Source organism: Rhinolophus sinicus, linkage group LG11, assembly GCF_036562045.2.
Source record: "Rhinolophus sinicus isolate RSC01 linkage group LG11, ASM3656204v1, whole genome shotgun sequence".
Classification (NCBI taxonomy): domain Eukaryota; kingdom Metazoa; phylum Chordata; class Mammalia; order Chiroptera; family Rhinolophidae; genus Rhinolophus; species Rhinolophus sinicus.
The window spans coordinates 60,546,767-60,574,152 of record NC_133760.1 but is presented as its reverse complement, the minus strand read 5'-3'; the positions used below and the strand labels follow the sequence as shown (position 1 = coordinate 60,574,152).

At 37.7% G+C, this 27,386-nt stretch overlaps 1 protein-coding gene and 1 pseudogene across 2 annotated transcripts in view; one reads left to right on the top strand and one right to left on the bottom strand.

Annotated features, from left to right (window-relative positions):
• TRIM24 (tripartite motif containing 24) overlaps positions 1-27,386 on the top strand; it is an 83,336-nt gene that overhangs the window by 10,904 nt on the left and 45,046 nt on the right. The gene's annotated exons all lie outside the window — the stretch shown is intronic.
• On the bottom strand, positions 17,112-25,549 carry LOC109457169 (cell division cycle-associated protein 3; annotated as a pseudogene).

Below are 27,386 nucleotides of genomic sequence, written 5' to 3'. Positions count from 1 at the left end.
AAGTGGTCCCAATCCCAATTAACATCATGTCCTTCCATTTAAGTGTATAATCAAGGGCAAGTGCTGATGACTTGGCTTTTCCCCAGTTTAGAGAAATACAGAAGGCTGAGCCCGGAGAAACCAGGGCTACTCATATTTGATGGCTTCTTTAGTGTTGTGTAGAGGGATAGGTATGTAGTTGTCGTTCCTGGCGCCTGGCTGTGCAACCAGTGATGGATTAGTTGGCAAGGAGATCCATGTTCCATAGAAAGTTGTAACTGTTGCTGCCCCATTTTGTGTTTCATTTTACTGGGTGTATGACATTGATGGAGTTATGCTTTTCCACCAGCCTTAATGACTTGAATCTTTGCAGTCTCATTTTCAGCTACAATAAAGATGATACTACATAATATACAAGCATAACAGCATTTGAGTGGCAGAACTAATACTTTGTAGGCTCTTTGTCAGTCTTGTGAGGTTAACAGCAATGATTAACTAAATCTAACAAGACCTGGGCCTAAAAGTTTCAAAATTAACAAGAAGACTCATTGAAATTGATTGACATCCTCTATGTTAATGATGAATCATGTTTAAGTGTATATTACTCTTGGACCATTAGCTGATAGTAGTATGAAGCTATCATGATTAGCAAGCCATTTAAAAGTATATTTCATTCTGATTTCATTCTTTAACAATGTCATGTTTATGTGATTTATTATGTACAAGATACACTAGTCTTGTAGTTATATGTACATGTGTACAATAAGTAGGGTACATGTTCAAATATTTGTTTCAAACGACACGTGAACATATAACCATCAACTGAATTGCCTCAGTGTTTTTGTGTGTTCATCTAATCTTTCAAAACGTTTTTCAAATCCTCATCTTTGAAGTTGTGAAATTATTCCTCAAAGAACTTTGTTCTGTTTTTTTCCTAATACAACTGACCCTTGAACAACATGGGTTTGAACTGAGCAGATCCCCTAATACATGGATTTTAAAAAATGCATACCTGTATTGTTATTAGTCTGTGGTTGGGAGTCCACGGATGCAGAGGGCCAACTCTGTGCTTTGATCTGTGCCATTTTGTATAGGTAAGGAGCATCCACAGATTTTTGGTATCCACTGAGGGTCCTGAAACTAATCTCCCACAGATACTTGGTAGAGTCAAGTTATATTCGGATTTCCAACTGCACCAGGGTGTGTGTGTGTGTGTGTGTGTGTGTTGGTGCCTCTAACCCCGACGTTGTTCAGACATCAACTGTATAAATGGTCCATAGGTACTCATGTCATTGTGTAATAAATTTAAAAGGAAAATGTCATATAGTAATTAGGACTCAAATACCGGAAGATCTTTATTGTACTTTGTTTATGGATGAATAGTCTCCCTGGGATCTCTTGATTATATATTCAACATTAAGCATAATCAGGAAGAGAGCCTATATATAGCCCATGAGATTCCTAGTGTCTATCTGTTTGTACTGGGGCATATTGATTTAAGTTTCTGTCATCAGTCTTCTAGATTTGACTTGTTTGTACGTGCTTTGCTTTTCCTAATCTCAGCTTTCCCCCCCATCTTTTGGTGTAAAGGTCTACTTCTCTGACCCTTCTGTTTTGGTCTCCTTGTTGTCTTCCCTCTGTTCTCTTACCTCCCACTCGGAAGAGCGGAGTGAGGACACCTAGGACTAACCTTCAGGAATTCTGATAGGTAGTGACTACTAGCTAAGGATGAACCGACAAGGGAGACTAAGAAGAGGTAGGAGAAAACCAGGAAAAAGTCATATCATGGAAGCCAAGGAAAGAAAGTATTAAAGGCAGCATTATTTTTTGTCATGCTCCTGCAAGGTCAGGTAAGAGGCCCAAAACATTTTTAGGGTTAGAAATGTAGCAGTCATGCAAAAACATATTTTACTAGAGAGGCAGAAGGGAAAACCATATTGGGGTGGGTTGAACAGTGGGTGGTAGGTAAAGAGATGTAGATGGAAAGTTTAGACAACTCTGTAGAGAAGTTTACTTCTGAAGTAGAGGAGAGAGAGAAGGCAATATCTGGGGAGAAAAAAATACAGTGCTGAGGCTTAAGCATGTTTAAATGAAAGTGGAAAGGATCTACTTAAGTGAGCTACTGAATATAACGAAAAGAGATCTGTGAGCATGGGAAGCTTCTGAGAAGGCAGGAAAGAATTGATCTAAAGCACAGGTGGAGAAATTGGTGATTTTGGATAGGAGAGACATTTTATTATGAACAAGCAAGAAGGCAAGAATAGGTGTAAATATAGAAGGTTTGTCTGTGTGTTCACAAAGTGGATGGCGTTTCCCAATGAAATGTAGAACCATAACAGGTCATGTTGAAGCCCATTTCCTACTGGAGATTACAAATTTATAGTGATACTGTCTGTCTTCTTACAGGGCTACTCAGCACCTCTCTGAAAGAGTATTTTAGCGCAGTGCTACTCAACGTGTGGTCCACAAATTGTTAATATGGGGTCTGAAATGAGACAGAGTTTGCCACAGGAAAGTTTGAGTGAGCTGGGACAGTCCGGTGCCTAAGGTTCTTGGGAATAATTCCGTGAAAGAACAGAACCCTACACTGAGAAGAAACTGCTGCAAATAAACACAAGTTGACCAGGGTAGGAATTTAGGGGTGTAGAAAAGAAAAGGCTCAGATAATGGGGGAGGGGGCAATGGAGAACACAGAGCTCAGAAAGTATTAGTGAAGTGTATACACTAAGGTACTATAGGTTTGAGTACTTTGTGGGGAAAAGACGAAAGGAAACCCTAAAACTCTGAATCCAGGAAAGCAATCTTAGCCTGTTATAACTCCTATGTAGGGAATTGCTATTACAAGTACAGGAAAACCCATTCTACAGTAACATGAATTATAGAAAGACCAAGGTGTCTGCTATCTTTATTAGATCTGTTATTCAGACTATTGTTGTCCTCTTTTTTCCTTATAACATCTTTGGTGTAAAACCACAGTACTTCCTATAAGTCTGTTATCAGACTTTGTTGGAGAAGGCACAGCCATGGCTCACGCTTCGGTGTTCTAACATCCCCAGAAGGAAAATTCTTCCTTGCCCACTCTGTCTCAGCCGTAGAGGAATGACAGCATATCTTACTATCAGATCTGCCATTATACCTATATTCTTGAGAGTTCTCTCCACCTGCTAGCCAGCCCTTGTTAACCCGATCCATTGATGTGGTTAATAATTACCTGTGTTAAACTTACTGTTTTTCAAACTTAATGTGTGCTTTCTCTCTCCTTATTGGATCCAGACTGATGCATCATTTTTGGCAAAAGTCATGTGTCTTTTTCAGTGCTTTACATTAGGAAACATCTCATTCTGTTCCATTATTGTTAGTGTTGACTTTGGTCGCTTATTTACGGCAGCGGTGAACTGCCAGAATTCTCCACTCTACAGATATCTCCACCTCTCACTCCCATAATTAATAGGTAACTTCCTGGGAGATACCCTGGGGTTTGTGTGACTATTCTGTTCCCCAAAACCTTATATTGGCATCCACTGATGATTGTTGCCTTCAGCTGTTATTACTGTGATGTTGCAAAATGGTGACTTTTCTGTTTTTTAATTGATAGTCTACTGTATGGGTGACATTTTCCTTTTCCATTTATTTGCCTATCATTATGGGCTGATGAAATTTGTAAAATTTAATATATTATCCATTCCTTTCATTATTGTGATAATCACATTGTTGCCATTTGGGCAGTAGGAGCCCCTTCAAGATGACATCTTGTCCTTGGGCAGACCCCTATTTTTGAGCACTTACTTACCATCTGGCAAAACAGTGTCTAGATTCCTCTTGTACTTGTTCTGCGCTATCCTGGGTCATTTCTCCCAGGAACCCCAATTCCTTAGTTTAATGAAGTCCAATTTATCTTTTATGAAGTTTTCTTTTGTGCTGTATCTAAGAAATACTTACCTAACATAGACATTTTCTCCTTGAAGTTTCATAGTTTTACGTTTTACATTTAGGTCTATGGTCCATTTTGGATTAATTTTCTATGTCGTTACGAAGTATGAATTCGAGTTCATTTTCCATATGGATATTTAATTTTTCCACCACTGCTGTTGAAAAGGCTGTCCTTTCTCTACTGCACTGCCTTGGTCAAATATCAGTTATCCATGTCTGTCTGGCTTATTTGTGGGCTCTTTGTTCTGTTCCGTTTGTCTTTATGTCAATACCATGCTGTTGAATCTATGTCAACGCCAAAAGCTCTTCTGCCAGGAAGGCAACAGGGAGGATGTTGTGCAGGGAATTCTGATGTCTGACTAGAACTGAATGTGATGGTGGGTGGTGGGGTCGGGTAACAAAGCAGCCTGTACTTGCTCTACGCTCTGCCAGTGTACATAGAGTACAGCCATTCAGGAACTTACGGAATAAGAGTTCACACGCATCTTGCATGAGGAAGCTACTAGAGAATAAGTTTCAGACAGCCAAGAAATAGCTTAATAGGATCATCGATTGCTTTATAAAAATTCATCGGGGAATCAAAGGATATTATTACTTTAAAGGGATGTAGAGGGAATACGGTGTAAGGATGGTATGAAGGGAAGAAAGTTAATTTTTTTTTTTTTAGGTAGTGAAAAAGCAGTTTATTAGAAGAAAAAGTACATTTCAAAGAAAGAGAAGTGGGCCCGAGCAGAAAGCAGTGGCTCAAGGGCCATTATTAGAAGAGAAAGTACACTCCGAAGAGTTTGGAGCGAGCCCCATGCAAAGGCAAGTCCCAAGAGACTCAAAGGCCAGGAGTTAAAATTTCTGTATTGCTCATACTAGGGAACAGACAGTATCTAATAAAGAGAAGGCAAAGGTTACATAAAGGTATTAGTATAAAGATAACCATTAGGACAAAAATCCAAACCTTTCTAGGTAGCTGTCAAAAGAAATTGGGGGAGGGGAGGGAAAAAAGGAAACAAACAATGAAATAATTTATAGATTTTCTTTATAACAGAATTGAGATCATATCAGTCATATCAGTAACTGGGTTAACTGGCCTATTAAGAGAAAAAAAATTTTTTCAGCTTAACTAGCATAACAAAATCCAACTCTGTGCTCAATGCAAACGATATAAATACAAAACTGAAAGACTCAGGAAGGTTAAGAATAGAGGTTAGGCAAAGAAAATGCCAGACAAATCAAATAAAACGAAAACAGAGGTCACTATTTTCATGTTGCACAAAGTAGAATTCAGGCTAGAAATCATTAAAGAGGCAGGACATATTATAAGGCTACAAGCTTTAAGTCTCAATGAAGATGTATTATTGGTACATGGATATTAATGATAACTTTGATTTTTTTTTTTTTTAATAACTTTTGTTTTTAAAAAAAGTTTCGGGAGAGTCAATAAGACTTGGAAATAAATTAGTAATAGAAGACTTAAACGCTCTCTGTTAAAGATAGATCAAGTGGGCAAACATTTTTATAAGGCTATTGAAGACCTAAATAATACAGCAAAATGTGGATCTCATGGTTGTCTATTGCATATGAGAGAATACATCTTCTTTGCAAATGAACCCGGAACACTGAAGAAAAATGATTATTGACATATAAAGAAAACTCCCCGAAATTTCTCCCTAAAATACACAGCGTTTTGGTTTTTTGTGTTTGTTTTTTTTTGAGTAAAAATCAGTTTAAAAAATTCAAAAAGGCCCTTCCATCTGGAAACAACAAACGTGCTGCCAAACAACTCATGACTTAAAGTGAAAATACAAACAGAATTGCTAGATTTTTTGACACATCAGAACCAAGAGGTTACAGTAGGGGTCAGTTAACTTTTTTTATAGAAGGATAGATAGTAAATATTTTTGGCCCATATGGTCTCTGTTTCAACTTTTACACTCTTCTGTAGTAGCATGAAAGCAACCGGACAATATATAAATGAATATGGCTGTGTTCCAATAAAACTTTATTTACAAAAACAGGTGGTATGTTGAATAATGGTTCATGAACTATAGTTTGCCAACCTCTGTGTTGAGCTAAAGCAATCATGAGAGAATTCTTAGCATCACATCAGTGAAAATATTCAAAAAAGTAGAAGAGCAACCAAATAAACCAAAAGAATGCAAAAGGAAAGATTTATAATGATAAAGGTAATAATGAGTTCTAGATAACAGAAAAAGAGAACAAATACATCAATTTTTGGTTCTTTGAAGTTTTTTTTGTCCGTGAAACAGCTCATTAGCTAACTAAATTTTTAAAAAGTAGAAACCTTACATACAATGAGAAAGTAACCATTAAACAGAAAATTTAAATATTTCTTTTAAGATAACCTTATGAAAATAGGTTTGAAAAATGATGAAAAGAGTCATTTTATAAGAAATCAATTTGTCACAACTGACCCCAGAAGAGAGGCAGTTTAAGCAGACCAGTTTTCATAGAAGAAATGGCAAATATTACAAAGTGGCTCTCCACAAAAGTTCCAGGCCCATATGGATTTATAGTGGAGGGCCAATGAAACAGATAATCTCAGTGCTACTTCAGTTGTTTCAACATATAGAAAAAGAAGGTAAATTTCTAACTTCTTTATGAAGCGTTTATAACATCAATACTAAAGCCTAGAAAATATTTCACAGATACACAGAATGATCAGTGTCATTAATGAATATTAATATAAAACTGAGAACAATATGAGTAACAAGAAATAAGTACGAGAGAGAAAACATTTATATTTAAAAAAGAAACAATAAAAAATTAAAAATGCCTACCAATGGAGGCAGGAGAGACTAGAGAAGGGATTAGGGCGGTAAACTAGACCTGGGTCATGTAACTTCTATTCCAGTATTGATTTTGGAACGTTATAAATATGTTATATAACAAATAACTAAAGTATTAGCCCCTCCCCTCCCCCACAAAAACCACCCTGAAATAATGAACATTATATATAATCAACCAGGTAGTTTTACTAACATAGTAAAGGATTATTTCAGCCAATTTAAAATCACAATATTAATCACAATATTAATATTAACCTAGTAGACCATATCCTGAACACAAAAAGAAGTCTTATATTTCATGAAGTGGCCTAGTTTTAGTTTTATATTGATATGGTACTTTGAAAGTAGATTACATGTGGCATAGAGCAAATAGATAATTTATGTTAATGTCATTAGACAAAGACATTGCCAGGATAATGATGAGGGAAAGTCCAGGGTGGGAGCTTGCAGCAGGCAGAGAAAGACTGGAGCTGGAGGATCGACTTCAGGTTTCAGAGACTGCATCTGAGTAAACGTAAAATTCATAGATTACTTGATAGTTTTGAACTTATTAAAAGGGACTTACAATTCCGTTGGAAAGTTTGGGGCCAATTGAGTGATGAATACCTAAAGAGTAAGCAAAGAAAAAAATGCAGGAAGTGTTAATTACTAAGAACAAAATCAATAGAGAAAGGAAATATAATTGTAATAGGCTCTGTGGCTCAGTTGTGAATATTATTAAATGTTCTGATTTAATGGAAAACTAATAGAAATAAATGTTAGGAGGATGAAGAGGGAAAGAGGGTTAGACTGGGCTTATCCATCATCTTCTATTGTACAGTTGAACAGGGAACTAACTCTGTTTTTTTAATAATGTATTAGTAAAATTAAAGAAAATTGTTAGAAGTATGTTGATTAATAGGTCAGGGCAAATTAAATTATTCTGAAAGTAGAAACAGTCTCTCAAAATCATACCCACAGCAGTATATAGTTAGTAAAGCTCGTCTTATAAAGTAAGATTTGAATCCCAAGGTGTTTTTTTTTACTGAAAAGTAGAATACCTGGTCAGTAGGGTATATGAATCTTCTTTACCAATCCTCGTATACCAACCAGATGTGGGCGCTCACCACTGTTTGGAGTCATCACTGTTTTTCGTTTTGGGAAATCTGGTGGGTGTTTCTTTGGATCGGATATGCTTTCCCCAAGTACCAGTTAGGTTGAGCACTTTTCATACGCATATTGACCATTTGGATTTCAGCTATTGTGAAGTGCTTGCTCGAGTCTTCTTTTCCATCTTTCTGTTGGGTTGTTTATTAATTTAGTAAGAGTTCTTTAATAGCTATCTTCTCCCATTTCTATTTCTCTCAACATTTTTTTTTTTAATAGGGCCTTTGAACCAAACAATTTTATTAATCTTTCTTTGTGGTTAGTGCTTTAGTTTTACTAAGAATCTTTCCATACTTATTTTCCTATAAAAGCTTTATAGTTTTGCCCTTTACATTTAGATTTTTGTTTCAACTGCAGTTGATTTATATATATGGCAATAGGTGTGGAGTCTGCTTTCATTTTTTGCCAGCTGTCCCAGCACCATTACTGAAAATACCATTCGTTTCCCTATGCACTGCCATCGATAGCAGTTTCTAGATATTTATATATGCATGAGTCTATTTCTCAGCACTTAATCTCTGATTCTGGTCTATTGGTCTATCTGCCACTCCCTGAATCAATGCCATGCTCTCTTAATCACTGTGTCTTTACAATAGGTTTTGATAGTTGGTAAAGTGGGTCCTAATGTAACCCCCACCCCCACCACTTGGAGTTATTCTTCAGAAAACCTTCTGACTATTTTCAGCTGTTTGAGTTACCAAATAAATTTTAGAATCCACTTTCAAGTTCCACAATAAAACCTGAGAGGATATTGATTTTGATAAATTGTTAGATCAATTTGGGGAGAATTTATGTTTGTAATGTTGAGTTTTCTAATCCCTAGATGTGCTATTACATTTCTTATTATGTTTTCTTTAGTGACTCATCGAACACTTATAATTATTTCCATTGGGGATTTTAAGCATATTCTCTTAGGAATTTTCCTAGGTGATAGTTTTTGGTGCTGTTATAAATGTCCTGTTTTAATTATATTTTCACCTTTTTATTCCTGGTAAATAATTTTTACCTTTTTGTTCATGGTGGAAACAAATGTGTTTAAATATTTATTTCTTTTCACTAACTTTGTTGACTCATACTAACTCTAGTAATGTCACTGTAGCTTTGTTTGGCTCTTCTACATATATAGTCGTATCATCTACATGTAATCATATAATATCATCTGTGAATCACAACACTTTTTATTTCATCATTCTAATCCTTAAACCTTTTCCTTTCCTTGATTTACTGTTCTGCATAAAATCTCCAGTACATTGTTAAATGAAAATACCATTGGACATCTTTGTCTTGTTCCTGAGCTCAGACAGAAAACTTGAAAGATTATACCATTAAATATGAACTTTGCTGTAGGGTTTTTATAGATATCTTTTATAAGAATGTTGTTTTGATATCTTAAACATATAATAAACATATAATACACTATATTGTTTTAATAGCCTACTATTCACCCCATTGGTGAGGGCGAGATTCCCACCCTTGGGTTAAGAATGGCTCAACACAACACCCAACACTGGACAGATGAAATTGACAGCAATTTATTAGTCACATATAGTCAGGCCTGGCGAGGAGGACACCACATGCCATGCAAGACCACGTGGGGGTTCCATTTGGGGCAGAATGAAGAACCAGGTACTGTGGGAGGCAGGCTGTGTATGTACTGGGACGGAAGTGAGGTGCTCCCTGGTTCCCACAGAGGATGTGATTGGCTTGTTTGAATAATTCTGTAAGCGGGCAGGAAATTGAAACCCACTATTCAAGGATAAGCAGAAACTGTGCCTGGTCCTGTTGATAAAGGAAGGGATGTTTTCTTAGGGGACCTTATCTGTGGGAGGACAGAGTAGAGAGGAACTTGTGGGGAGGCTCTTGAGGCCCTCCCAATTTTATCAGAATTGAGGCAACACATATTAAGCCTTAATTTTACGCCTTAAACCAGTCCATTTATCCCTAATAGCCACAAAAGTTTTTGTTTCTTTAAAATCATGAGTAGATTTTTTAAAGCAATCAAACACCTTTTCTGTATCTAGTGAGAGGATAATGTTTTCATCTGTTATGTGGTGAATTCAAAGAATTGATTTCCTAATAATAACAAAATGATCGTGCATTCCGAAGGCGACATCTATGTAGTGATGGTATATTATCCTTTTTACATGTTGCAGAATTTGGTTTGCTAATATTTTATGGTTTTTGCTTCTATGTTTATGAGTTATGTGGCCTGTGATTTTCCTTTTTTATACTATGAGTTTTCCTGCAGTTATGTGGGCTTCATAAAATGAAATGCAGAGTACTACCTTTTTCAATTCTCTGAAAGAATTTTCATAAGCTTGGAATTAAAGTGTTTCTTGATACATGGTAGTAATCAGGGCTCGGGTTTTTCTTGGCGGGAAGATTTTTGACTCCTGATTCAATTTTAGAGGCTTATCGGTAAGACTCTTCAGGTTTTCTATTTCACTTCAGACACTATGGTAGTTTCATTTTTTTTATAGGAATTTGTATATTTCATAATAAATTTTCAATTTTATCGATACAAGTAGTTCATTATAACCGCGTACTAATTCTTCATGTCTGTATCATCTAAAGTTATGATGCCCTCTTTCATTCCAAGTGCTGGTTTTATAGGTGTGTGCTCTGCCATCTCGCATCATTCATGCACGTGTTCCCTCCTTCCCCACCTGCCTTTCCTCCTGTCTCTTCCCCCCCCCCCCGCCCCCCAGCTTTCCTTCCCACCAGAGGTTTTCAATTTTATTAGTTTCTTTGAAGAACTATAAGGCTTCTATTCAATTTTATTGATTTTATTTTTCTACTTTCTTTGGGTTTATTTTACTATGCATTATCAACTTTTTGAATACTTTTTTTTGTGGTAAAGTATACATAACAAAATTGATCATTTTCACCATTTTTAAGTGTACAATTCTGTGGCATTAAGTACATTTACAATGTGGGTAACTAACCATCACCACTATTTTCAGAACTTTCTCATCATCCTAAACTGAAACGCTTTACTCATTTAAGCAATAACTTACCTTCCCCTTCCCTGGCCCCTGGTAATTCTCTGTCCTTATGAATTTCCCTATTCTAGATACCTCATAGAAGTGTAATTATATTTGTTCTTTTTTGTCTAGCTTATTTTATTTAGTGTAATATTTTCAAGGTTTGTCCATGTTGTAGCATATAAAAAGAATTTCATTTTTATGGCTGGTTAATATTCCATTTTATGGATACAGCCCCTTTTATTTATCCATCCATGTGTTGATGGACACTTGGGTTCTTTCCACCTTTTGGCTTGCGTGAGTAATGCTACTATGAATATTGGTGTACAAGTATCTGTTTTAGTCCTTGTTTTCAATTTTAGTCCTTGTTTTCAATTCTGTTGGGTTCATACTTAGGAGTAGAATTGCCAGATCATATAGTTATTCTATGTTTAAATTTTTGAGGAACTACCAAACTGTTTTCCACACTGGCTACGCCATTTTACATCTCACCAGCAATGTACAGGAATCTAATTTCTCCACATCGTCAGCAGCGCTTGTTTTCCTTTTTTCAAAATTGATAATAGCCATCCTTGTGGATGTGAAGTTGAGATAAGAACGTCATGGGCAGTCAGGGATAGGACCACAGTGGAGGACATCAAGGCCAAAGAGAACAGTTGCAAAGTAGCTGACAGGAAAATGTAGAGAAGGGAACTGGGAGGGAGGGGCTACCATACATCAACCAAGACACCAGCCCAGGTACAGGGGGGCCAGTCAGCTTCTGGTAAACAACTTCAAGATTGTAGACTCAAGGACATATAGTCCCCGGCGCAGCTTAGCCTGTGGCGCATTCCGTTTTCAGATCACCCCTCTCTGGAGAGTTTTTCTCTTGCGCTTTACAATCCTCCATTCTCAACAAGGAATACATACAAATTTTGCAAAATAGCTTGGAAAAGTCACAAATGGACTGCTCCAGCTATCAACAAGGAAAAATCAGTAATCCCTGAGGAGAGGGGAAAATTTGAGTTCCAGAGTTGCCATAATAACAAGATCTCTTGGAGTTTATCTTGCTTGGAGTTTGTTGAGATTCCTGGATGTGAAGATTCATGTTTTTCTTCAAATTTAGGAAGCCATCATTCAAATATTTGCCCCTTTAGCTCTACCTCTTCTGGAATTCCCATGGTGTGGGATACCATCAAACATGCATATACAAGTCCCTCAGGTTCTGTTCATTTTTCTTCATTCTTTTTTTATTCTACTCCTCAGACTGGATAATTTCAATTGCCTTCAGGTTTGCTGATTCTTTTTTCTTCCTGTTCAAATCTGCCATTTCTGTCAAATTCTCTTTTCCTATGAATGAGCTATGTTTCCTGGTTTCTTTGTATGCTTTGTAATTTTTTGTTGAGAACTGGACATTTTGAGTATTGTGGTAACTCTGGAAATCAAATTCTTCCCCTCCTCAGGGATTGATTTTGTTTCCTGTTGAGGTCTTCAGTTGTGTCATTGTATAGTGACTTTTCCAAACTATTTTTTCAAATCCTTTGTTGCGTGTGTTACTGACGTATTATCTTGGCACTCAGCCTGTGACATCTCAGAGGTTTCTTTAAATGTGTAGGTTTTTTTTGTCTGTTTTGTTTGTTTGTTTTAAGTGTATATACCTATTTAAATGTTCTGCTAGATGCCACCAGAGAATCTCCTGTAGCCTGAGGGAGCGGAATAAAGTCAAACATCCCGGCTGGCCCTCAGGGTACCCCCATACTAACCAAATGACCCAACCCCCAAATTTTAGAGTACAAAGTCCTTATTGTCCACCTGGTACCAGCAAGCCGCTTTAGGAAAGCCAGCAGCTGTCCACACATTGCAGCAGGATTAAGGAATTGGGGCATGGTAGCTGGTTCACGCAAGCAGCTTTCTTACCAAAGTTCAGCAGCCTCTCCTATTACTAAGCATTTCTCCGGTTGCTGTAAATGTCAGAGTGAGTGCTAGGGTTCTGAAATAGTTTTTTCCAGCTTAATGGTTGTATTGCTGGAGGGCCCAATCCCTGAAGCTGTCATGTTTTATGACATCATTTGCTGACATCAAATGATGCCGTTTATGACATCATTTGCTGCTATTCTAGTTTCTCATATAATTTCAGGATAAATGGGTAATTCTTTCTTTCTAGTTAATTTTTAGAGAGGCAGTTAGGGTCATTGTCACTGCCATTGGTGGCAAAGGATTTGTTTGTTGAGTATCCTATGAACTCATAGATTTAAAAAAGAATGTTGAATGCATTTTAATCAGTCATTATTCCTTTTGCCCTTCAGATTTTCTAAATTTGCTGCAACCCTCTTTCTCTTTAACGATTCCTTGCCTTCTAGCATAACAATCTATCCCAGTCTCACTATGTATGTACCATAAGTCTGCCACAGATTGGGAATCAACAGTTTTTTTTCCCTTTAATGGGGAAAGGGTATTTAGAAACCAAATAACCTGGATGCTCCTGCGATGTGATCACTTCTAAGCCTTTTGAGACTGGACAGAATTAGGAAATATATTTTTAGAAATTCACTTGTGTATATTGATATTTCTAAGTCAGTTTTACACTTCAAGATTTTCATTTGACTTTTTTGATTTCACATTGTGTTTCTTATTCTACTGATAACGTTTGCTCTAATAACACAATTAATGTTTATTTACACCAACCATTAACTAAATTGTTTCCTTTATCTGCAGAAAATTTATTACTTTCATAACACTGCCAATATTATTCTTAATAAATTCTACCTAATGTAGCTTAAAATTGCTTTGCAGTTTTTACTTTAAAAAAAAAAAAAAAACACATAAAAACTGACAGTATACTTAATACAGATGCAAATAGCCATCAGGAAAAGATGTTAAACCTTAATAAGGAGTATACAAATGAAAACTATACCAAGATAAGTATTTTTCACCTATCAGGCAAAAATCCAAAAGTTTGTTAACTAACATACTCGCTCAATTTATGAGACTGAGGAACTAAGTATTGCCATACATTTCTAATGAGGGTACATTTGGCAATTTCTAACAGAATTGCAGATTCCTTTACCCTTTAACCCACAAACCCCCTTCTCGGAATCTATTTTAAGGGTACACCTGCTATGAGTATAAAGTGATGTGTAGACAGAATTATTCATTATGTCATTTGTAATAGCAAAAAATTGGAAATAGAATTTATTGATAAGGAGTGGTTGTCAGGATATACTGTTAAATGAACAAAAGCAAGCCACGTTACTGTGTATATAGTTTACTACTTTTTGTACATGAAAATGTAGATATATTTGCAAAAAGAACTTCTGGAGAGAGAAAAAGAAAAACGTTACTGGAAGGATAAGCCAACAACATGGTTTAATAAAAATGGTTATCTATAGGGAAGTGGTGTAGAAGGAAATGAAATGGGTAGAAGGACAGCGATAGAAGTGAAATCCGATATACTTTTGAATACAGTTTTTGAGTTTTGAACCATGTAAATGTTTCACATATTCAAAAATTATTTTGAATTTTTAGTTTATAACTAAATAATAATAATTAGTTATAAACTTATAACTAAATAATATTTAGTTTATACCAAAATAAAAGCATAAACTCTAAAACTGTAAATGAACTAGTGAACCTAAAAAATATCAACTTGGCAACGTAACAGTATATTGTTGAATTTCATTATCCAGTGTGACAGTTTATCTTTCAACTTGTGCATCTTAATTGATCTTTAAGGATATTTCAGCTGGATTTAGAGCTCTGGCTAGACAATTACTGTTTTTTATCTCTTGAAAGACGCCTTTCTACTGTCTTCTGATTTCCATCGTTGCTGATGAGAAGTAGGCTGTCAGTCTTAGTTTTGTCTTTTTTGATGATACTCCATCTTTTTCCTTTGCTTTTAAGATTTTTCTGTTTTTCTTTGGTTTCTACAGGTTTGGTGTAATATATTTAATGTAGCTTCTTTTTAATCTACTTGGGATTCATTCATTTTGGAAAACTTACAGGATTTATCACTTCATTTCTACAAAATTCTTACACATTATATTTTATCTCAGTACATCCTTTTGAGACAATGATTAAATACTTGTTACATGTTCTATATATATATGTATTTCTGGACTCTTGTTCTGCTCCATTGTTTGTATTTCTGTTCTTACATGAGTACCACCCTGTTTTGATTACTTTGCTCTATAGCAAGTCTTGAAATTAGATCACTAAAGTCTTCCAAATTTGTTAGTTTTCAAGTTGCTATTCTTGGTCCTTTGCATTTTCATATCAATTTTATGGTCCGTTTGTCAGTTTCTACAAAATGCCTACTGGGGTTTTAATTCAGATTGCACTGAATCTTTAGCTCAACTTGGGGAGAAGGAACATCTTAACCATATTTAGTGTTCCAATCCAAGAACAATGTCCCATCTATTTGGGTGATCTTTGAGTTTTGTTGTTTTCACTATACAGGAAAAGAATCCCTAAATATTTCATGTGGCTTTTTGTGTGGATGCCTTACGGTTTTTTACAGATATGATTATGTTGCCTGTAAATATATGCGTAAACAATTTACTTCTTCCTTTCCAACCTAGTTGCCTTTTATTTCTTTATCTTGCCTTTTGTACGAACTAAAACAGCTTGGAATAGAAGTTGTGGGCGTGGACATCCGTGGCTTCTTCCCAGTCACACAACATAGCATTTAGTATTTCGTCATTAAATATGTTAGGTGTAAGATTTTCATCAATTTAGGAAGTTTCCTTCTGTCCCTAGGTTGCTGGAAGTTTTTATTCTTGCATGGGTGTTGAGTTTTTCAAAGATGATGATAATGGCTTTTCTCCTTTATTTTGTTAATATTGTGAATTACTTTAATTGATTTGAATGCTCAACCAATCTTGCATTTTTGTAATAAACCCTATATAATCCCTTTTATGTATTTCTGCATTTGATTTTCTGGTATTTTGTTTATCATTTTTGTTCATCTTTGTTCATGAGAGATATTGGTCTATATTTTTCTTTCCTTGTAATGATTGCATCTGATTTCAGTATCAGGGTAATAACTGGCCTTATAAAAGGAGACAGGAAGTGTTTCCTTCTCTGTTTTCCTTCCAAAAGAGTTGTGAGCCATCTGGGAGCTCAGCGGCAGCTCAGCTCAAGGTGCCGTGTTCAATCTTAGTTGCAGGGGACACTGCCCACCATCCCTTGCGAGAGTGGAGGAATCGAACTGGCAACCTTGTGGTTGAGAGCCCACTGGCCCATGTGGGAATTGAACCGGCAGCCTTCGGAGTTAGGAGCATGGAGCTCTAACCGCCTGAGCCACTGGGCCGGCCCCATCTTTGGCAGGTTTTTAAAATAGAAATTCAATTTCTTTAATTGATACAGAGCATTGTAGTTTTTCTGTCTCTTCTTGAGAAGATTTTGATAACTTTGTCTTTCAAAGAATCAACACATTTAATCTAGATGATCATAATTTCCCCAATACTAATTTTTAAGGTCCATGGACACAGTAGAAATGGCCTGTCTTATTTCTGATTTGTTGTTGTTGTTGTTGTTTTTCTCCTTGATCAGTCTAGCTAGAGGTTTATTACTTTTTACAATTCCCCTGACCTCTGAACTGACTTTGGTTTTGTTGATTTTTCCCTTTATTCCTATATTCTTTTTTTCTCATTGCTTTCTGCTTATTTTCTTCTACTTTGAGATTAATTTGCTCTTCTTTTTGTAGCTTCTTGAGGTGGAAGCTTAGACCATTGATTTTTAGACCTTCATTAATACTTGGGTTATTTGGAAGTTGTTCAATTTCCAAATATTTGGGGATTTTCCAGTTCTGTCTGTCACTGATTTCTGAGTTTACCTCATTATGGTCATGAAACATATGACCATATTTTGTGTGTTTTTAGTTCTTTTAATTTATTCATACTTGTTTTATTGCCCAGCATATGTTATATCTTGATGAATATTCCATTCACACTTAAAGAATAGGCATTCTGCTATTTGTTCATTTTTTTTATATCCGGACTGATTTTCGGTCTGCTGCTGTATTGATTATTGAGAGGAGAGTTGAAATCTCTGACTATCACGTAGATTTGTCTGTTTCTCTTTTCAGTTGTATCATTTTTAAAAAAATCACTTCCACTATATAATAAACACATAAGACACAAAGAAAGCCCAAGAAAGCTCTTAGTTCCAGAGTTGGTAGTTTAGGTGGAATCGAAGAATATGGGCCTTTCCAGTCTCCCAGGGAAAGAAGGGGTGAGAGGACATGGAATATGACTGGTGAACCCAGGCCTAGGGCCACGTGTGGTCCAGTTCTCTACAAGGCAAAATGCTGATTTTCCTTGTCACAGTCCTGGCCTTGCTCCATGGTCACCCTCCAGTTCTCAGAACTCGTCCAGTTGCCAGAATGGCCTCATCCTTTAGTTTCCTAACATTTTCACTCAGGAAAGAAGGTCACTTACCCTGACCTGATGTCAGAGTCTCCGTGGTTGTCATCTTGCAGGATGGTGAGGGGAGTTCACCCTAGTACCTTGCCGTTTAATTTCCATGTGTTGTGCTAAGAACCTGGAGATCGGGGCGTCTCAGGGTCTCTCAAGGGCTTGTCTGAGCCTTGGCTGGTCATAAGGGTTTCTGAGGGCTGTCCTGTTTCCTCCTCGGAAAACACCTGCGTGGAGGGCAGCTCAGTCTGACTCCAAGGTGGCATCTGGTCCTCAAGGGAAAACTGGGTGCCCAGAGGCACGTCCAATTCAGAAGAGGAAGGCGCTGCTAGGGGCAGAACAGGCTCTGAGGGAAGGTTTGATTTGGGGGCTTCGGTTTCAAATACTTCCCTCAGCTCTTTCTCCAGTGGGCTTGGGGCCTCTCCACTGCTGGTCTTCCCTAGGTTTCCATGCAGTGCCAAGGGCAGGAGAGCCAGGCTCTGAGTCCTGGCCTGATGAGGCCTCCACTGCTCCCTGCTGGTAGGTTGGCTGTGGAGAGCTGTCCCCCCGGATGGCAGCATGCAGGATGCCAGATGCCGACTCTGGGTCTGCCACTCCTGCAGATAGATGCTTGTGCGGCGGAGGCCGCCTGCAGTGACTGATGCTCCACCAGGAGGAATAGGGTGGGGCAGGGCCCGCCCCGGGCAAGGACGGGATGCCACGCCCCAACTCTACCTTGGGGTACACAGCAGCTGGAGCCTCCCACTTGTATCAGTTTTTACATTATGAGTTCTGAAGCTCTGTTAATTTGGTGCATGTGCATTTAGGATGAATATGTCTTCATGAGGAATTGGCCCTTTTCACGTACACCATTCCCACTTTGTCTTGTAATAGTCCTTGTTCTGTAGTCCACTCTGATATAAAGTCCTCCAGGTTTCATATGCTTGTTGTTTGAATGTGTATCTACTTACATCCTTTTGTTTTTTAACCTATGTGTGTATTTGAATTGGGTTTCTTGCAGCTAGCTTTTAATTGGGTCTTTGTTGTATACACATATAAGTATGTTTAAGTAGCAAACCATCAATGGTATTGACAGGACCATGGACAGAGCACTCTTTTGTGTTAGGTAGATCCTTTCCTTTTTCTCCATGGATGTTGAAATATAGTTGCCTGACTGTGGCGATCCACCTCATGGTCCAATCATTTAACTCACTGTGTCTGTGATCCACAGTGTGTAATAAGAGGTTTTAAATCCACATACATGTCTTTTGTGGAGGTGGGCAGTTGAGTTACAAACCATTCCTGGTACTTAATATCAAAGCAAAAGCCCCGCATTATGCTTAGGTTTAGAAACTAAAACGTCACAAAAAGGAGATAGCAAATCACATTCACATTTCAAAACCCAGAATCTGTAAACATTTAATTTGTAGAAAAAAAATAAAACCAGATCTTAGTAAGTTCATTTTAAATCCAGTTGCTTTTTAAGTGTATAATTGGTGATCTATCATTAATTTCCTGTATCAGTCATGTTTTATGAGCTTACTATCTAAAAAATGTGTTTCATGATTTCATTTAGCAAATGTGGACACTTATATTTAGATGGGTAATGAATAGGTAACTTTAACAGTTCTTTTCCTTTAAAATGCAGAAAAATACAATACTAAAGTGTTAGTTGTTTCAACTTGATTAATAAATAGGTGATTTCCTCGTCTACCTTGTTCACAGCACATGTTCTTTATCCTTACCTTTTGGTATCAGCAAAGAGAAGCAATTTCTAGCATTTGTACTCGTCCATTTGCTTTACTGTTTCTTCTTAATTAGAGTTGACTCCCTGCTTGCCTTTCAGATTTCATATTTTCCTTTTCAAAAATGAGAGAGTTGAATTATGTTTCTACAGTATTCCCACTCATCCCAGGATAGTGTCTCAAAGGATCATTTTCTTCATACTAGTATTCAGGTATTTAGTGTATAATATGCAGTGCCTGGTTTTTCTTGTATTAATAAGGTACATTTTCAGCTTGGAAGTGAAGTTTGGGTAGAGACACGAATGTGAGATTCACTAACATTTAGTCCCATTGTTCCTTGTTAGGTAGAGATACATCTATGACTCCGAATTCATTTGTAGCCTTAATAAATCATACTTTAAGGTAATAAGGTAGGTTAGGTCATGCCAGTTCTTTCAGGAGTCAGCTGTTACCTGATTTTAATTGAGAGCACAGGGTTTAAAGCACAGGTTTACCAACTAGCCTGGCATTTTTAGGCTCTTTTTATACATTTATTCATAGAATCCTTATAACCGTCTTGAATCAAATTTGTTCTAATAAGCATGAAATATTTAGCACAGTAACTGGAATACAGTAAGTTCTCAGTATTGTTACCAAGCTCACATTCGCTGCTTGCCGCTCATGAGCCAATGATGGAGAGACAAGGGCTGGTGGAAAGAAAAGTAGGTTTATTCAAAAAGCCGGCTTTCCGGGAAGATGGCGGACTATTGTCTCAGACTACCTTCCCTGTTCCTAGAACCACCAGAAGGTTTTATAGGTACATAAGAAAAGGCAGAACAAAGGAAAGGGGAAGTTAAGTGATTCCTTGATGCTGTTGTCTGGAAGAAAGCCTCCTGGAGTTTAGTTCATTCTGAATTTCAGTTATCGCCACACAGTCGTAGGGGTGCTTCGTTCGTCATCTTGCAGCCTGGTTGCTGGTGCCCAGATATGTAAGGGCTGAAACCATTTCTTTCAAGTCAGTGTTCTGGTGATTAACCAGATTACCGAGGTGTGCATGTAACTTCACCAAAACAGAGTAATTGACTCAGGCAGGAGGGGAAGGAAACAAGAAAAAGAGAGGAAAAGGAAAAAATAAACTAGATTGTCAGCTCTTGAAAAATACACCGTCACCCTTACAACATGACAACCATTATCATCATGATTATCATGTACAGTTGTTTTACAGAAGATGACATAGAGGCTCAGAAAGACTATTTAGAGGTTATAGAGCAATTAATAAAGAGGAATAATTTAGGTCTATATGGCTTTAAAGCCCATGCCGTATCTTTTTAAATCCATGTACACAAGATGTGTCGTTATGTAGGAATCAAATACTAGATTGGCCACTTAGTAGTTCTGTGGCCCTGGGCAGACCAGGGTGCTCAGTTTCCTGGTCTGTGAAATGGGGGATAATCCTTAAGGCACCAGAGCTGGGTTGCTGTGAGAGTTACTCGTCCTCAGGCTCCCCCTAACCCTAGGACAGAGCTCTGACAAAAGCCCACTGGTCTTGGCCTGAGCTTTCATTTGCTCAAGCGTCATCCGCATGTGCTCTTAGGCCCTGGAAGTGGTTTGGTTCAGGAAAGACAGAAGGGCTGAAGTTAGTATTCAGAGGGGAGCTGCCGCTTCTTTCCTCCTCCCTGTGTGGAGCCACTATCCAGAATTTGGTGTTAATTATTCCCTTGCTCTTTTAAAGTAGTTTATCAGCTCTGTATGCTTTCCTATATAATATTTTATTTGAATTTGAGTATTTTTGAACTTTAATAGACTATAATGTATTCTTCTGGGACTTACTGACTTCACTCAATGTGATATTTTGGGGGATTCAGTCTGTATCTGAAGTTGAAGTGCATTGATTTCATTGCTGTGTAGTATTATTTGAATATACCAGCCGCATTATTGTGTTGCTACTGTTGATGGGCATCTAGGCTGTCTCCAGTTGTGGGCTTTTATGCACAGTGCTGCTGTGAACATTCTGGAATATGTCCCCTGAGGCGGAGGTGTGCGTTTCCCCGTGGTGGAATTGTGGATCACGGGATGTGATTCCTAAGGGAGCGCATCCGTTCTTTCACCAAGTACTTATTGGCACTGGGATGTGCTAGGTACATTTTTAGGTGCTTTGGAATATTGATGAACTAAACAAAAATCTCTGCCCTCGCGGAGTTTATATTTTACTTGGGATATGCAGACAATAAATAGTAAACATAAATAAATTAAATAGAAGGATGAAAAGTTCCAGGAGGAAAAGAATTAAAGAAGGACAAAGGTTGTGCAGGGAGGTGGGTGGGAATGCAGGAGTTAGGAAAGGTAGCATTTGAAAACAGATTTAAAGGGAGTTATGCACTATTAAAAATTTCAACCTAATAAATACCCAAAAGAGGCAACCATGGCCATCAAGCATACGATGAATGATTAAAGTGAAGATCTCCACATTCTCAGGGAATTATTTTTGTTTAGTTAATTGGGTTTTAATCACTCCAGTTAATTTTTATGTAAAATGTGAAATGTGATACCCTTACGATCCATCCAATTTTCTAGCTGCTGATCTTGACTAATTTGTACAAAAGAACTATAAATGTGCTCAGACGTGTCTAATAGAAATGACATTTCCCCACTAACTTCGTGGGTAAATAGGTATTGTTGAGTTAGCATTTATTTGGGTTTAAATTCATTTAGGTAAAATTCACTACCATACACAGATGGGATTCTTAGCTCATGGACTAATATCCTGTCTGTCAAAATGTTGTTATCTATTAACCATGATTTTCTAAGACATTTTCGTAAAGTGTAGTAGTACAGAGCCCACACTCAGTTAGCCATGGGTTCAAATTACAGCTTCACTGTTGTGTGGCCTTGGTCAAGTTAACCAGATTTTTTCATTTCCGTTTCTTCAACTGTATGAGGATAGAGCAGTACATATAACGAGAGCACTACATAAATGTTAATTTGTGTGTGTGTTTTTTTAACTTTTTATTTTGAAATTGTAGATTCATGGGAAGATGCAGAGAGGCCTTGTATACCCAGTTTTTCTCAATGATTACAGTACAGTATTTTTTTTTTTTTTTAAAGATTTTGTTGGGGAAGGGGTATAGGACTTTATTGGGGAACAGTGTGTACTTCCAAGCCTTTTTTCCAAGTCAAGTCATTGTCCTTTCAATCTTAGTTGTGGAGGGTGCCGTTCAGCTTCAAGTTGTTGTCCTTTCAGTCTTAGTTGTGGAGGGTGCAGCTCAGCTCCAGGTCCAGTTGCCGTTGCTAGTTGCTAGTTGCAGGGGGCACAGCCCACCACCCCCTGCGGGAATCGAACTGGCAACCTTGTGGTTGAGAGGATGCGCTCCAACCAACTGAGCCATCCGTGAACTCAGCGGCAGTTCAGCTCAAGGTGCCTGTTCAATCTTAGTTGCAGGGGGCGCTGCCCACCATCCCTTTTGGGACTCGAGGAATCGAACTGGCAACCTTGTTGTTGAGAGCCCACTGGCCCATGTGGGAATCGAACCAGCAGCCTTTGGAGTTAGGAACACAGAGCTCTAACTGCCTGAGCCACCGGGCCGGCCCCAGTACAGTATTATAAAACCAGAAAATTAACCTTAGTACAATAGTGTGCATAGCTCTGTGCCACTCGATCACGTGTACGTTCAGATAACCATCAGTACAGTCAAGATACAGAGCTATTCCATCACTGCCAAAGCTCTGCCTCGTGTTACGCCCGGCAGTCATACCTACCATGTTCTCTCCCCTCCCCCTTCGTTCCTAATTTCAGACAAAGCACTAGTCTGTGTTCCAGCTCCATAATCTTGTCATTTTGAGAATGCTATATAAATGGAATTATTCATAAGTGACTTTTTGAAATGGGCTTTTTCTCATTCAGAACGATATCCTTACGATCCATCCAATTTTTGCATATATTAATATTTGGTTCCCTTCTATTGCTGACTAGTAGTCCATGATATTGCATGTACCATGTTTTATTGAACCATTAAGTTATTTAAGGAGATTTGGGTTTTAAGTTGTAGTTTCTTAGATTTTTAGATTTCTTTTAGATTTTTAGTCTCTTATGAATAATGCTGACTTAAGATGCTTACGTTCAGATTATTGTGTTTACCTAAGGAGTGAGATTACTCATTCATATGATAAATATTATGTTTAGTTTTCTTTTCTTTTCTTTCTTTCTTTCTTTTTTTTTTTTTTTTTAAAGAAACTGCCAATATATTTTCTAGAGTGGCTCTACCATTTTACACTCCTACTGGAAATGTATGAGAGATCAATTTCTCCACATTTTCGCCAGCATTTGGTACTGTCACTACTGTTTTGTTTTAGCTGTTTTAATAGCTATGTGTTGATATCCTGCCATGACTTTAATTTGCGTTTACTCGATGGCTAGTGATGTGGAACATCTTCTGTGCTTATTTGCCATGAATATATCATCATCAGTGAAATGGCTCTTCATGTCTTTTGCCCATTTTCTAATTGGGTTTTTGTTTTTTATTGAGTTTTGAGAGTTCTTTATATACCATGTTTCCCCGAAAATAAGACCTAGCCAGACAATCAGCTCTAACGCGTCTTTTGGAGCAAAAATTAATATAAGACTCAGTCTTATTTTACTATAATACCGGGTATAATATAATGTAATATAATGTAATGTAATGTAATGTAATATAACATCGGGTCTTATATTATACATCCTTTCCACAGGTCCTTTGCAAAGCACAGCTTTTTAATTTTAATGAAATAAAATTTATATTTTTCTAATACGGACTGTGTTTTTGATGTGTCTAAGGACTCTTTAACAAGTCCTAGGTCCTTAAGATTTTCTCCTGTTTTCTAAGGGTTTTATAATTTTATGTTTTATATTTAAGTCTGATCCACTTTGAGTTAATTTTTATGTAAAATGTGAAATTTAGGTTTTTTGCCTATGAATATATCATCAGTTTCTCTAGCACAATTTGTTGAAAATGACTTTCCTTCTTCTACTGAATTGTTTTCACATCTTTGTCAGAAATCAGTTAGGCTTACTTGTGTGGATGTATTTCGGGTGCTCTGTTCTGTTCCTTTTCTCTATGTGTCTTTATCCTGCCAATACTAGCCTGTCTCAATTACTATATCTATATAAGTCCTAAAATTGGAAAGTGATTCTTGAAATTGAAATTGAAAAATTGTTTTTCTCTTTCAAAATTGCTTTAGCTCTTCTAGTTCCTTTCCTTTTCCATAAATCTTGGAATAATCTTGTCTATATCTACATAAAATCCTGTTTACGATTTTGATAGGAATACCTTAGCCTGTTCATCTATTTGGGGAGAATTGACATCTTTACTACAACGAATCTTCCAGTCCATTGAACGCAGTCTATCTCTCATCAGCATTTTGTACTTGTCAGCATTAATATGTTTTTGCACCTCTTAAAAATCAGGTTGGCCCTACTTGTGTGGGTTTATTTCGGGCCTGTTCTGTTTCATTCATCTACTCCTATGTGTCTGCCTCTTGGTCAACAACACGCATTCCTGATTACGGTAGCTATATAACAAGACTTAAAATTGCATAGAGCAATTTCGTTATCCTTGTTTTCAATATTGATTTAGCTGTTGTGCATTTGCCTTTCTATATAAATCTTAAAATAACGTTGTCTAAATTTACCAAAACAATGTTGCTGGGATGATATTAGGAACTGTGTTAAACCTGTAGCTCACACTCAGGAGGACGGACGTCTTGACGGCTTTGGGTATCCCTAGCCATGAACGCTCTGCCTCTCCGTTTGGTTAGCTCTTTGATTTCTTTCACCAGCGTTTTGTAGTTTTCAGCATGCACGTCCTGTACATGTTTTGTTAGGTTTACACTTAAGTATTTCATTTTGTTTCGCGCCAATTCCCATATACCTGTAGGGCTTTTCAATTTATATCATATTGGGTAAGTCATGGCAGTTTGTGCTTTTTGAGGAATTGGTTCATTTCACTTAACATTTGTCTGAGTCGTGTTCTTAGTATTCCCCTTTGTCCTTTTTGTGTTTCCGTGGTCAATAGTGAGACTCCCCTTTTCATTCCTTGTGTTTGGTAAGGTGTGTCTTCTCCTTTGTCTCTTTCAGTCTTGTGGAATGGAGGCTTGTTCATTTTATTGACCTTTTCAAATAACCAGCTATCTGTTTTATGCACTTTGCAGTTTTTAATTCCGTGATTTCTGCTTACATTTATTATTTGCTGCCTCCCCTGATACCTGGAGGGAGAGAGCCTCCTCCTTCCTGGGGGGTGGCATGGAAGTTCCGGCTCCCACCAGGCCTCTCTTGATACCTCCCCTGGCTGGTAGGGGCATGGATGCCTATTACCGCGCTCCCTGTGTTCTTCATCAACACATCTAAGGATTGGAGACAGAGGCACGGAGCTTACTGTAGGCAGTGATACACGTCTTGACTGTCTAATAGGCTTCTCCTGATGCCAACACTACATAGAGGTGGAGGGGAATCTCCTTACTGCGCTGGAGGCGCAAGTTCCGGCTCCTGTCGCCGAACCGCAGAGGATCTGACCCCCGCCCCCAAGTGCCGCAGAGCCGTTTATTTGCAGGGTGCCAAGCAGGGAGAACGTGAAGCTCTCCATCGCTTAGCACCCAAATTCCCAGATGGCTTTTAATCAAGGTTTTTTGATGGCAAAGATTGAGGGTTAGGGGGTCGCGCGCGACACTGGTTAGTTCTTGTGCGAGCTTCCGCAGTTTTCTCGTCTGGTTAATATAGTTCCTGACGTCATCTTTTCTGGAGCCTTCCTAACTGTAGTCAGGTGATCTAATTGGGATTCTGCAAGACATCTCATGATTGCCCATCAGTGATGTTATCTTTAAAGCAAAAGGCAGAAATTAAACGTCTTGTGGTCTTTGTTATTGTTTAATCTGTCGTTGCTGTATGTTAACTAGCTACATTTTTCTATTATCTCAAAGTGTACCTTTAAACATTTTTCCTGGAACTTGCTTTACAAGCAGGCCTCCGGGACATGACTAGCATACTTAATCTTTGACCATAAGCTATGTGACAACCGAAGCAATCGAAACATTTAATTAAAGCCTATACCTACGACCTACCTACCCTGTTTCCCCAAAAATAAGACCTAGCCGGAAAATCAGCTCTAATGGGTCTTCTGGAGCAAAAATTAATATAAGAGCTGGTCTTATTTTACTATAAGACCAGGTATAATATAATATAATACCCGGTCTTACATTAACTTTTGCTGCAAAAGACGAATTAGAGCCGATTGTCCGACTAGGTCTTATTTACGGGGAAACAATATAGTACCTAAACATGTTTAGTGTTAACTGTGGTTCACTCCCCACGTGAGCTCCAATGACACTGCAGGGGGCCTGGTGGGGATCAAAGCCCCTGCTCCCCCACCAGGCTTCTCTGACACGCCCAGCACGTGGTCTGTGCTTGGCCAAGGTGGAATTCTAGGCTTCCCCACTGGGCCTTCTCTGGTGGGAAAGGGAACATCGTTTTTTCTGCGATGTTTGGCTAAAAGTGTTCTGTTCTGCTAGGCTGCCCTTTTCCTACTTCTTTGGATAGAGCAGAAGGCTTTTTGTTTGTTTTACACCTGTTAGTGTTTCTGGGATGGTGGCTTCATGAACATCCACTTTGGAATATATAAAGTCTCTAGCCAGTCTGCTGCCCTCTCTCTAACTTTTACAGTCTTCTTGTGATTGATTTATATAGAATGTCTATAGAGTTTCTAGCTGTACGTATTTGGAGGAATAGGGAACGTGTTTATGCAATCTTTTTCTTCTGTGAAATGCATTGTCACATATTGACAGTTTTTAATTACTAATCCTTAGTATCATGTGTTGGATAGATCTTTCAGTTTGAGGCTTAGCTTCTCACTGTTCTTCATAGTAATCAAATTTTGACGAGCTGTAGTTTTTAATTACAGCGAAGTTGAATTCAGTAATCTTTCACTTATGCTCTTCTGTTTTGTTTTCTTGCTTATTAACTTTGTAAGCGGGCATTTTCCCGCCAAATGGCGTCGTAACGCGGGGCTTTTTTGACATTTTCTCGCCAAAATTAGACTTTCCGTAAAATATTCATATCTTTCGATCTATTTGATATTTTTCTATGAAACTTTCAGTGTTTTAGTTTAAAAAGAGGTCTCTATTTATTTACTTTGCAAAATTTTTGCCGGTTCCAACTAGAGGCGATATGACGAGTTTACTCGTTTCCCACAAACAGTGTGTTAAGAAGTTCATACCTGCTCTAAGGTTACACAGATATTCTCCTGTATTTCTTTGTGAAAGTTGTAAAGTTCTTAATCTATCCAAAATAATTATTTTTTGAATTGAATAAAGTAGGGATCTGATTTCATTCCCCTCCCGCTATAGAGAACTATAGTACCATGAAAAATTCATCTTTTTTCCTACTGATTTCCTGTACATTTGTCATATAAAATGTACATACGAGTA